Raw genomic sequence first — 13,519 nt, forward strand, 5'->3', positions numbered from 1 at the left:
TTTGTACATGTTAAAACATTCTTGAGACCTTTTCTTTGAAATGCTCTAGTGTCCCTGTGCTTTGGAGCAGGGATGAGAAATTTGTCAGCCTTTGTGTCAGGTGTAGGCCTTTGGTATCCTCATGGTGGACAAGGAGACAGTGGGCCAATTTACTAGGATGGGGAAGAACATAGATTGGACAAGGAGCTGAAGGAAACTAGAACTAGCTGGACAAAGGGAGTGAGAGTAGGAGGCAGTAGGTGGAGAAAATGGGGTAGCAGAGACGTACCTCATAGGGAGATAGCATGCAGGGGGATAGTTGGGACTGGTTGGACAAAGAGCTGAGGGAGATGGGGAGCACAGACATAAATTGCATTAAGAATCCAGAGACAAGGTAGGTGAGGTAATGTTTTATTGGACCAGTTTGTTGGTGAGAGAAACAAGCTTTTTGAGCTCTTAAAAGCTCTGTGTAATTCAAAAGCTTGTCTCACCAACAGAAGTTGGTCAAGTAAAAGATTACCTCACCTACCTTGTCTCTTTAATATCCTGGGACCAACATGGTTATGACAAAACTCCATACATCAGGAGCCCAGATAGAGAGACTGAAAGGCACTGCAAGGAGAGGGGAGACATAGGAGGGTACCGGGAATGTCCAGGCAAGGAGACTGGGACTAGGACGAGAAGCCTAATGATTTTAGGGCCCTACCAAAGTCACGGTCCATTTTGATCAATTTCACAGCCAAAAGATTTTAAAATTGGTCAGTTTCACATTTTCAGCTGTTTACATGTCATAACCATTGGAGTCCACCTTCTGACAGCGGGGACTCTGGCGGGGGCACTCCTAGCAGAAGGGGGAGATTGGACCCACGTCCACAAGCCGCCTCAAGCTGTAGGAACCTTTAGGGCTGCTGCTAGCACCGGAGCTTCCTACAGCAGGGGGAGGCACTCTGAGGTGGGTCTGATCACCACCCCCAAGAGATGCCATGCAAAGAAAGGACAAGTCCTGTCCCTCCAGCCTGGTGGGGGCTTGCAGCTAGGAACCCTCTTCCTGGAGCACTCCCAGCAGCTAGGGGGATATGAGACTTCATGGGGAAGGGCTTATTTCATGGTCCGTGATACTTTTTTTTTTTTTTTTTTTCATGATCGTGAAATTGGTAGGGCCCTAACTATAGACCGCAACTGAAAAAAGGAGACGGGACTGGGTCAGGGACAGGTTGGACAGGATGAGGCAGAAGGGATCAAGCCTGGGGGAACTAGGAAAAGAGGCTGTGATCACAAGAATATACTCCCCTCGATAGTCTGAAATGAAACTCAAGATTACCTTCTTTAGAAAGAACTTTTAAGATGTACTCATGAACAGTGTTCTATAAGAGCTGGGTAGTATTCTTGTCTCACCATTCTCCTGCTGTCAGCAACTATGTCTCATCCTCTAATGCTGGTCCACATGGAGGATGACCACCTCCTTCTGCTATTGGTTACTCACTCAAGAGTCAGGAGTCTATGTAGTGGACCATAGGTTCCAATCCTGTTGAAGAACCATGTAGGTGTCAATATAATGCCACATGATGGAATTTCTATTTTTTAGTCTGTTTTTTAAAAAACCTAGGATATTACACACACCAAACTATGTGAAATAAAAGAACACTGAAGGCTGAAAAGTCAAGCACTCAAAAGTTAGGAAATGCTAGAATGAAGGTTACCTGTGAAACCTTAATTTGTGTCCATGTCCCTCTCCCCTACAATTTTTAATTGCATGAGGACATACTGTTTTTCCTTGAGGCCACTGCCTCATTCAGTGCAAATGGTGGACTTACATTGGGGATGAATCTGAGTTTGTGCAGTAAGGAGGCTATCTGTAGGACCCCTGCCTCATTTGTTGCAGAATCTGGAAGGTATGTATATAATGAGACAGAGGATTACAGGAATAGAAAAAAGAAAAGGAGTACTTGTGGCACCTTAGAGACTAACAAATTTGTTAGAGCATAAGCTTTCGTGAGCTACAGCTCACTTCATCGGAATGCATCCGATGAAGTGAGCTGTAGCTCACGAAAGCTTATGCTCTAATAAATTTGTTAGTCTCTAAGGTGCCACAAGTACTCCTTTTCTTTTTGTGAATACAGACTAACACGGCTGCTACTCTGAAACCTAGGAATAGAAAAGAGGGTCTCCTGGTTAAGGTAGTTGAATGCTGATTTGGAGAACTGGATTCTATTCCTGCCTTTGCCACAGATTTCCTGTGTAATGTTAAGCAAGTCACAAACACCAAAAATTTCACACATGGTCACTAACTCTTCTTCTTTTTCTTGGTGTCCAACTTAAGACCCTGGGGCAGGATTTGCAGAAGTACTGTAAAATCTCAGCTCCAACTGAAGTCAGTGGGAGCTGTGCTTCAATATATAAAGTGCTAAGTGTGCTGATCAGGTTCTGGGTGTCTCAAATTAGGCACCCAAAATTAGTGGCTACTTTAGACCTTTCTGATCCTCGACTCCCCATCCTGTCAGACAGGGATAATTCTGCCTCACCTCACAGGCTTTGGGAAGATATGTTTATGATGTACTTGGATACTGTAATGATGAGCTGCATAGGAAAGGCACTGAATAAATTAATAATTCAGTCTTCTAGGAGGATTAGAGTAGTGTGCAGTAAATAAGATCTAGGGCCATACATTGTTCAATGAGGATAAAACAAAATATCGAATAGCTGCTTATTAAGTGAATACCATCCATCTTGTGCACTGAATAAGGCATGGGTCCTCCTGAGGAAAAATAGTATGTGATCATGTATATACAAGGAGGCCATGTTAAGGTTATACAGGCAACATTAGTTCTGGCATTTCCTAACATTTCAGTGCTTGACCTTACAATCTTAACATAGTTTTTTGAGTGTAATATGTGTAGAGATGAGTAAAATTTGACTTGGCAAATGCAGTTTTTAAACCCAAGACACCATGATCTTATTTAATCCTTTTAAAACAATGAACGTAAGTGATGGAGTTAGCTTTACTTCTATAGCTAATTTTTATATTACCAATAATGCTAGCCGTGGGATTATTTAGAATTAAAAAATTCTGACGTTTTTAGAGAAGTTTGAACACCATATTCAAACAAAAACAGAAGTAAGCTGATTGGAATTAAATTCTTTGTGGTTCATGTCAACAAAACTCTGTTTTTCATTGTTCTTTTTGGCTCGGAGTTAGTTTGTATCTCATTCTAGTTCAGTCATTGTTATGTACGGTCTCTCTGTGCCAAGGTATCTCCCATATATCTTGGGTGGAGTCACATGCACACTGAAAAGTTCTGCTTTATTGTTAACTGCTTTACTCCTGCAAATGTGACTGAAAGTGGCTTTGTTAACAATACTCTTTTCATGCATAAAGATCACAAACTGACTCAATCCATAGAGAGGAATCATTTCACCAGTCACTGCAGTACAGCCACCTCTGGGGTGAAATGTTGCAGCAGTTTAATAGCACATAGTTTAGAAAAGAATCCTGTCCAAATGAAAGTGCAGGGAGACTTTAGTAGATGTCCTGGCAAAATTTCAACTTAGTCTAACTTATTTTATTAATTAGCTTATGGAATAATGCCTCGTTCTTACATAGTGCTTTTCATCTGTAGATTTCAAAGCCCTTTATGGAGGAGGTAAGGATCATTCTCCCCACTTTTCAGATAGAGAAACTGATGCACAGGGAGATGAGGTGACTTGCCCAGTATCACTCAGCAGGTCAGTGACTGAGCTGGAAATAGAGCCCAGGTCTCTTGAGTCCCACTCCAGTGGTCTGTCCTCTGCCTCCCTGTGCCTGAGTATTGGGCCTCAAATCTTGCATCTCATCAGAAAGAGAGGATCTTAAGTAGCTAATAGTATTGAACCAATGCATGAGCATACCATCTCTAAGGGAAGAAAACCACCTTTTGAATCATAAACTTTACTTCCTTCAGCCTTTGGGTTTTCCTTGCCACTTCCCCATACACAAGACCCAATCCTGCACAGCATAAGATTTCTGACAAGATCATAGCTAAGTTGAAACATACAAAACCAGCTAAACAATGTAGAATGTAATAATTTATAATCCTAAGATTGTGAGGTGATGCTGAATGAAGTGTATAGCAGGGCTCTGTTCTGCCTCTAATATTAGAGTACTTTTAAATTCATAGCTTGGATAATGGAGTAGAGCATATGCTAATCAAACTCAATGAAACAAAATTGGAAAGGATCACAAACAAACTGAGACGTTCCTCAGCCATTTTAGAAGTTTTTATATTAAAAAAAAAAAAAATTAGACCTTAAAATGCTAGAACAGTGATTTCCCCCCCCCCCCATTAGTAATAAATGGCTCGGGCAGGGAGGGAAAAAACTTCTTGAAACAGAACAAAATTTTCAGCTCCAAAGCAGAATTGTTCAGAAAGTTGTGAGCATGGGAAAATACCATTATAATGAAAGCCTCAATATTAAACTCACCTACCAGTGAAAATTATAGTGAAGGTAATGCACTACAAATCTTTATCATTACAAAAGCAATCATTTTGATGATTTGATACTAGATATTCCATCAGTGCAGCTATTTGAAAATTAACGATGTACTTGAGTACAATCTGAACTGTGACTGCTGTATTTTTTTTTTTAATTTTCTGTATATTCTGTATTTTCTACTTGTACCACAAACAGTTAGGGACAGAGTGTAACAGAAGTCCTTAAATACCAGAAGCCTCTCTGCAGCAACTAATTGTGATCACACAAACAGGCAATTAAAACATGAATAAAAATATGCAGGAGAAGTAGGTGAATTCTTAAAAGGTCATGTTTTCATGTAAATGATGCTAGCAATAGACTAAACATTTTAAAAAGAAAAAACATACAACTCATATTTTGTCCCTTGAGTGGTTGCTTGGAGTAGTTTTACTTCCCCTTCCTCCTCCTCCCCCTAATATACACAAGATTATTGGAGGTTTTGGTACTGCCACTCTTACTTCTGTGCTGCTGCTGGCAGGGCGCTGCCTTTGAAGCTGGGTGCCTGGCCACCAGCCGCCGCTATCCTGCTTCCACTAAGGCAGTACAGAAGTAAGTGTTTCAAACTTGCAACCCCCCTGCAGTTCCCTTTTGGGTCAGGACCCCCAGTTTAAGAAATGCTGGTCTCCACTGGGAAATCTGCATAGAGTAAAAGTACACAAAAAACAGATTTTTACCAGGGGAAACCAGATTTTACAGTCCATAATGCATTTTTCATGACCATGAATTTGGTAGGGCCCTAAATAAAACACATGCCTTTTTGGTGGTGGTTTTTCCATAGCTCAGTAAAATTTCCTCCTTCCCCTAAATCAACAAAGATAACATTTGAAAGATGAATGAAAAGTTTTTGAAATAATACAACACAAACCTTCAACTTCTGAGGGTGGAATGCTGTGAAATGGAGTAATGGGCTGTATGCTACCTTCTATGATAGTGCTGCACTGTCTGCTCTTCTGCTTCATTGGGAGCAATGGTCATATTCGTAGTGCTGCATTCACATTGCACAGGACTCTACACCCCTTCATAGCCTCCCTAAGCCTTGCCTCCACCTGTTGCAAATAGGGTTGCCAACTCTGACTCTGTTCCAGATTTTTTTTCCCCCATATCTGTCATTTTTTTTAAAATATCCTATTAAAACCTCTGGATTGCTTTCAATAGTCACCGGAAGATCAATGCCAATTGCAGGATCCTCCAGGCCAATCCTGGAGGGTTGGCAACCTTAGTTGCCAACCAAGCTAGTTCTGGTGCAAGAGAGCCCTGCACACTCTTGAAGGAGGGGGCAGGATTTGCCCCTAGCAAAATATTTGGGTTGTTTTAAGATGTACTTGTATGTAATTTTAAAACAGGGTATTTAAAAACCATGTCCTCTTTACTGTACCAGCAAGGACATTATACTCAGGGTTTAGTGTTTTTACTAAAAAGGAATAACTCTCAACACCTAAATACCATCAAGAATAGCAGTTTCTTGATCTTCTTTAGGTGTGTGAGGAGTGGATGTATTAAAAAGACACTGAACACAGGTCTTGGAGGGCTTTTATTTAACAAAAAAAAACCTTTCACTTGCTATTAAAGTTCATTTCTTGTAATTTAGGGCACATGTATAGTCTAATGATTTAAGATCTTAAACAATAAATCAAAGTATTTTAAAGCATGCATTGTTCCTGATAGTTTATAAGGCTGTATTTCATGAAACAAACATAATGGCCTCCTTATTGTGAGACTATTCATTTTTAAAAAAGGCTTGTTTTTAGTGTGTGGTTTTGGACTTCCGGCCGGCTTACACAAGCTCAGTGGGACTCCACCCTACATCCTGTACAGAGAAGCAATTCACAGGACTGTCCACTGTTCTTTTTGGTTTCTGCATGCACTCTGATCTTAAGTATGGGAAAGTGTGGAATATGAAAAATATTAATGCAAAAGAACTTTAGCAGCTCAAATAATGCTCAGTCCTGCAAGGTGCTGAATCTATGGAGGTTCATGGAAGTTGAAGGAAACTCAGCGCAACACAGAAGTGGATCTTTTGGAAAGAATACAGCATAACTCTGCTTCCAATAAAAGTACCTTGGAATGTTTGATGCTATTGGTAATTCAGCAGTGGTGTTAACTGTGTATATACTTGCAGCATGACAATTATATGTATGCACCTGTATCAATAGGAAAAACAGGGTTTTTTTTTAATTCCACAAAATTCCAAAATAAAATAATTCAGACTGCTCCTAAACACACACTTTCTGTTGTTGTCCCAATTACTGCACTGTTGCTGCTCAGTTATTATAGTGTAAAGCAGGTCAGGGATCTAGAGAATATCAGGCACTGTAAAAACTAAGCTGGATATCAATGGATCTGAATCTGCCACTCTTACTTATGCCAAGTGGTACCTTACTCAATTTCAATGGGATTGCTTATTAATGTGCCTACTCACAGAATAAGTTGTTCTTCAGCCCAATACAAGCAGTAATATCTGTGAGATTATTCAATTTTTTTGCTGTTTTTGTTCATTTTTCCTTTTCTTCCCCTTTTCCCCCACCTATTTTGTCTTTTTGGACAATACATTTTAGGAGTGAGGTGTTGCTTTTAATTTTGTCAATTAAAAACAAAAAAAAAATCAATTTTAGTGTGGGTAAGAAGTATCAATAGCACCATTTTCCCTGTTTTACAAGAGGGGGGGAAAAAAAGTCACAAATTGTATAATGTGGCTTGTTACCTGCTTGGCTTATTTGTCTGTGTCTCTGTTGGTTGAACTGTGGTTCCGGCAGTTTTAACCTATTGAGAACTCAGGATTACCATAAGAATTTTTAAGCTGTGTTCTCTTCCAGCAATCATCTGAAAGGACTCACCCTTTAGTGCCAATCTCCTGAATGTTCAGCAGTCCCAGAATTTATGGCACATAACATAGGATTAGATAGCAGCAATGTTCTATTTTTTTTTTTCCCCCATGTGTGGAATAAATTATGTGCACCAAGGTAAGGTGAGGATGTGCGCCATCACTGGAGGCAAAAAAACCTAGATAGAATTTAAAAAAAAAAAAAAGTTACCGATAGGGATAATTAACTCCAGCCAAGACAAGTTAGGCATTTTTAGAACTCACTACTCAAAGAATTAAATGTAAGTGTAAGGGTAAAACAAAAATTATGAAATGCATAGACAAGTTAAACTAAAATTACACACTTTGAAAGAATAAAATTACAGAGAATATATATGCGTTGCAGGAAGTACCAAGAAGTAACGGTGTTGGGAGGTGTGTGACACACTGTGTGTGTGCTGGTTGCTGGGGAAGTTTCTGAGAGATGCCCATCCGCTGTCTCTTTAAGGTACTCACCGAAAGCTCTTCTCCTGAACCATGTCCCCCCTTCCCCGCTCCGCAGATATGCGGTACATGGGGAGGGGGCGAGACTGTGTCTCTGACTGACAGACAGAGATGGTGTGTGCTGGCTGCTGGGGAAGTCTGTCTCTTTAAGGTACTCACTCACCAGAAGGCTTGTTCAGACCTTGGAGCTGCTGCGAGTCCTGAGCCCTGTCGCCTGCTCTGTGGAGATGGAGTACAGGGGAGGGGTCACCCTGATATCAGCACTTTCCTTCCTCCCCCGACTCTGCACAGCCACCAGGAGGGTCCTGGGAGAAGCTGCAGGAGCAGCATGGCTGCAAAGCGGTGGGGGGGGGAGGGGCACCTGAACACACTCTGCCAGCTGGGTGTGCGTGGCTCTGCTAATCAACTGCGCGGCACTTGACTCTCTCCTGGGTGGCCGTCCAACCGCTCATCTTACAGGGAACACGATTGCAGGCCTTGGAATGAACAAGATAAGATCTACGTTTTAAATCATTTAGAACTCCTGTATGTTTCCGACTGAATGCTTCACTCACATCCCTTTCCTTTTTCCCCTTCACCTCTTTGGATACAAAATTATCTTAAAACAATGTTTTAGACAGATCTTTGTGAAAACTAGGGACTTCAGAGGTTCCTGCAAATAGTTTTGTAGTTTTTGGTTTGAGTCCATCAGTTTGCACAAAATGCTGTTCCCCAAACTTCTGCTTTCAGTTTTGTAATCAAACAAACCAACAAACATCTAAAAACAAATGTATACCTATTGAGTTTTACCTGGTTTTATTTTTAAAAAAGTTGCAATTTGCAAGCTCCCTGCAATTTCAGTGGAAAAGCATACATTGGCCTAGGTTTGCTGGAAACTAACCCAGGTTTGCTTGGCAGGTACGTGAGTGAGCCTTAGCAAGCCTTTCTATTAATGTAGACTACATCTTTAGTTTTATAACTAAACTTCCTGGGTCCAAGTCTGGTGTCTCCACTTCAAAAAGGATGTTGAAAAAATTGAAAGGATTCAGCAAAGAGCTACAAAAATTATTCAAGATCTGGAAAACCTGCCTCAGAGGGAGAGGTTCAGTAAGTTCAATCTATTTAGCTTACCTAAGGGAAGGTTAAGAGGTGATCTGATCATGATATACAAGTGCTTAGATAGCTAAGTTATGATAGTGAAGCTAAGGCTCTTTAATATAGCAGGAAAAGGTACAAGATCCAATGGTTCAAAGCTTAAAGCTAGACAGATTGAAACAAAATAAGGCATTTTATTTTTTAACAGTGAAGGTAATTAATGATTGGAACAACTTGTATAAGGACTTGGTGGATTCTCCATTACTTAAAGTGTTTAAATTAAGATTGACTGTCTATAAGAGTTGCTGTAGCTCAAACAGAAGTTATGGGTTTGACACAGAAGCTCGTGTGTGGATGCCATTTTATGCAGGTGGCCAGGTTATGTGACCATAATGGTCTTTTCTGCCCTTTAAATATATATTAAACAAAATGAGTTTCCACACATCAGCTGGCCCAAGTTGCTGTTTCTTTTAAGCATCTCTGAATATAGAGCATTAATGTTTATAATAACCCTTCACAAATTTTACTGTAAGAAGTTCTTTCCTATGTCAGTGTTTTGAAAATGAACACACACACACACACACACACACAAAAAGCTATAATGTACCTGACCTCTTCACAGGTAGTGGGGAAGGGGGTACAAGGTAACCTCCCATCTCAGTAACCAATGACCTGGCCTCAGTTATTCAAGCCTTTGTCACTACTCAGCTGGACTAAAGCAATGCAGTATGCAGCTAGGCAAGGATGAAATGAACTCTCCCAGGAACTAGGGACCGTTGGAAACCTCACTACCTTCCACTCTAAGTGCAAGGTGTATTTCTTTTACTTTAACTACTAAAACTTACAGCAACATACGTATGTATATAATATATATTATTCAAAACCAAAACATTCCTTTGCACACTATTCTCTTCTTGGGAAGAAGATGAGTCCCCTTTGTGGATGGCCACCAGTGCGCTGGAGTTAAGGTACTACTCGGGTCATGAGCATGGTATAAGAAACTACCTTGAAAAGGATGCAGACTAGTGCCAGTAAGGCACAATACAGCCTTATACATTATTTTATTTATTCTTTTTACAAGTGCTTCAGAACAACAAGTGTTGAAACAAATTTTAATTAGTCATTGTTTTTACCATGCTTTGAAGATATGTATCACTAAGTGCCAAGTATTAATTATTAAGTTTACCTAGGAGTACAAGCCAAGATCATGGGTTTTGTTTCTGGACCGATGTCAATGAACATACAAGAACAGCTCTAGGATCATGGTGCCCAGTCCAGCTCCCATTGAACTCAAAGGGAATTTGGACTTGATTAGTTAAATGTGCACCTTCTGCAACAGCTGAAGCACAGCATTGCTTACTTTACATTCTAAGATAAGTTATTTTCATTTGGTCAGTAGATTGGGAGGTTTGTGTGTGTGTGTGTGTGTGTGTGTGTGTGTTTTAATTTAGAATTTGGAGGAAACTTACACAAACTCAATTCTTGGCAGATTGTACAGGCCAGCAGTAATTGCTAATATATCGGGAATCATTGTCATATTTTTAAGCAGGTTTCGCATTCAGGGAGTCTCATCTCCTCCCACTTATGTTTGTATAAATCAACAGTAAGTGAGAGGAGAATGAGACCTTCTAACTGAGATTTCAGAACATTCAATAAAATTATCTTCTATGATTATTTCATGCCGTTTGATGCTGAAGCTTGTTTTGAAGGGTACTGATTCCAAAATTAATTTCATATGAAAAGCTATTTAAAACTTCACCCTGAATTCATAATTAATTATATTTGCTTCCTAATATATCTTTTCACCATACTCCACCCCTATCAGAGCTTAAAAAGTTTAGATACTTGCTGTATCAGCAAAAAGAAAAGGAGTACTTGAGGCACCTTAGAGACTAACAAATTTATTTGAGCATAAGCTTTTGTGAGCTACAACTCACTTCATCGGATGCATTCAGTGGGTTTCCTACATTTAATGTAGTTTAATTTTGTTTTGTTTTTTAATGTTCAGCATCCTTTGGGATTTAAATGTCTGATTGTTACGCTGAAGTTGAAGGGGAAATAATGACTTGCATTTTTACAAGATAAATGTAATTACTGCATTTTGTAATCATTAGGTAGGACATGATATTAAATTAATAGATTGAGAGTCTGTTGCAGTTAATAACAGCAACGGTTGAATGCATGTTATTACCTAATTTTTATTTGTTTTGTTTTTGATTTACAGATGATGCATTATAAAAAAAAAAAAAAAATCCTACAGTAAAGAAACTTTTTTTCTTTCAGAAAATCATATGTAATTTGTTTAGACATTCAACATATACGTTTTTATATTCAGTGCCAGATCAAGGCACAGCCAAATATCTAGGGTCACAGCTCCTGGAGTGATGTGAGAATATCAGTTTTAATTTAAAAAAAGAGAGATTGCAACAAAATGGTTACAAAGAAAACCTTGAAAACATGAACCAAGTGTAGTCAAAGCATTGATGGCTGTCTGAAACTGTAGACAGCCTGCTACCATAGTTCTAAAAAGAGTCTTACCAGAGATTACTTAAACTGGAAGACATAAGTGAAGCAAGTTATTTTGTTCTCTTTCTTTTGTGTTCATTTATTTTGTATGTCTGATTGCACTTTGAGTAGTAAGTTTCACTATTTTGTGGATGGTTTCAGAGTGGTAGCCGTGTTAGTCTGTGTAAGCAAAAAAAACTAGGTGTATTTGTGGCACCTTAGAGACTAACACATTTATTTGGGCATAAGCTTTCTTGGGCTGAAACCCACTTTATTGGTTGCATGCAGTGGAAAATACAGTAGGAAGATGTATACGCACAGAGAACATGAAAAAATGGGTGTTGCCATACCAGCTGTAACAAGACTAATCAATTAAGGTGGGCTATTATCAGCAGGAGAAATAAAACTTTTGTAGTGATAATCAAGATGGCCCATTTCAAACAGTCACTCAATTTCAGACCTAAAAGTCACAATTCTCCAACAAAAAAACTTCAAAAACAGACTTCAACAAGAAACTGCAGAATTGGAATTAATTTTCAAACTGGACACTATTAAATTAGGCTTGAATTAAGACTGGGAGTGGATGGGTTATTACACAAAGTAAAAACTATTTCCCCATGCTAATTTTTCCCCTACTGTTACTCACACTTTGTCAACTGTTTGAAATGGGCCATCATGATTATCACTACAAACGTCTGCTGATAATAGCCCACTTTAATTGATTAGTCTTGTTACAGTTGGTATGGCAACACCCATTTTTTATGTTCTCTGTGTATATCTATCTTCCTACTGTATTTTCCACTGCATGCATCCGATGAAATGGGTTTTAGCCCAAGAATGCTTATGCCCAAATAAATTTGTTAGTCTCTAAGGTGCCACAAGTACTCATAGTTTGTTTTGTGGATGTCTGGTTGCAGTGGATGCACTGCTCGGGGGGAGCTATGCTCATCCCAAACCACAGCAAGAGGGCCTTTACCTCCATCCTAGCAGCAGGCTTCCTGCTGTATGAGTCTTGGGTCCATAAAGAGTCTCTTTTCTAGGCACAGAGCTAGGAAGCAGCAATAGTAAGGGGCCAGGTGAGGGAAATCCCCTTTTTCATTCATAAACCTGTATAAGCCTGGGGAGCAATGGCTCCCCCTCACTCCTTGATCCCTACACAAGGCCAAGGAGCAACTGGAACCTGTTTGTTATTCCACAGTCCCTATATGGATCTGTGGGGCAATGGAAACTGAGGCAGGATTGTGGAGCCTCAGACGCCTGCACAGAACTAGGAAGCAATGGAAGCCTAGGGCAGGGAGCCCCCAGCTTCTCTCAGAGAACTGTACAGAACCAGGCAGCAATGGAGGATACCTACAAAGCACCCCTTCGTCCCTCCTCATCTCTCTGCATGGAGCGGGGAAACAATGGGAGCAGGGCAGTAAGGCAGCAGAGAAGGAGGGGTTCTTCATCCCCATGATTCTTCTACAGATCTCAGGAAGTAGTTTGGAATCTGAGGAGCTTTGCCTTAAGAGTGCTGCTGCTACCAAAGAGGCAGGAGTATCATCTTGATGGGAGGGTAGGAGAGAGAACCTGGCACATTTGTTGGTGTTACTCATAGGCCTGCTCCTCCTACCATATTGTAAAAATGGGGTAGAAAAGAGAAAGACAAGCTGTGCTATTTAAAGGATATTGTATCAAAAGTTTTAAGTGGTTTGCAAATAATTATTAAAAGAAAAAAATTGCAGGTGACCATGTCTCTTTAAAGCTCATTGAAAGGGCTCTGCTAGAGTGAGTCATCTGCAGCTGTAGAGGAACCTCAGAGGCAAACTTCCACTAAAGCTTGCCTTCTCCCTTGAAACTGAATGGAGCTGTCAGAGATCCCAGAGACAGGGGCAAAAGAAAAATACCATGATTCATTTCTTCTGAGTTAGATACACATGGGAGACTTCCCTAGTGTGCCAATGGTGTTTTGTTTTTAAGTCACACAGATCTGCTGTACAGGCACCATTCTGCAGCTTCAAACTCTTACCCACAAGACTGAAATACCCAAAAGCCCATCTCCAGGAAATGCACAATAGTGTTGATATGCCTGTTGCTACTAAGGAAGTGGCTTCTGTTATAACTAACCAGCAATCTGCCAAAGACCAGAGTTTGGACAGTTGCCAGGCT

General features: G+C 40.1%; 1 long non-coding RNA gene across 3 annotated transcripts in view; it reads left to right on the forward strand.

The window, feature by feature from the left end:
* The window catches only part of LOC122456698, a 31,444-nt gene extending 20,291 nt beyond the window's left edge, over nt 1–11,153 (forward strand). For 2 of the 3 annotated variants that reach the window (XR_006275699.1, XR_006275701.1), the window contains 2 exons: nt 7,302–7,448; nt 10,057–11,153. This is a non-coding gene — a long non-coding RNA (uncharacterized LOC122456698). The remainder of the gene's footprint in view (nt 1–7,301; nt 7,449–10,056) is intronic. The other variant, XR_006275702.1, reaches the window with a different exon arrangement.
* The last annotated feature ends 2,366 nt before the right edge of the window (nt 11,154–13,519 follow it).

This window comes from Dermochelys coriacea, chromosome 1, assembly GCF_009764565.3.
Source record: "Dermochelys coriacea isolate rDerCor1 chromosome 1, rDerCor1.pri.v4, whole genome shotgun sequence".
Taxonomy (NCBI): domain Eukaryota; kingdom Metazoa; phylum Chordata; order Testudines; family Dermochelyidae; genus Dermochelys; species Dermochelys coriacea.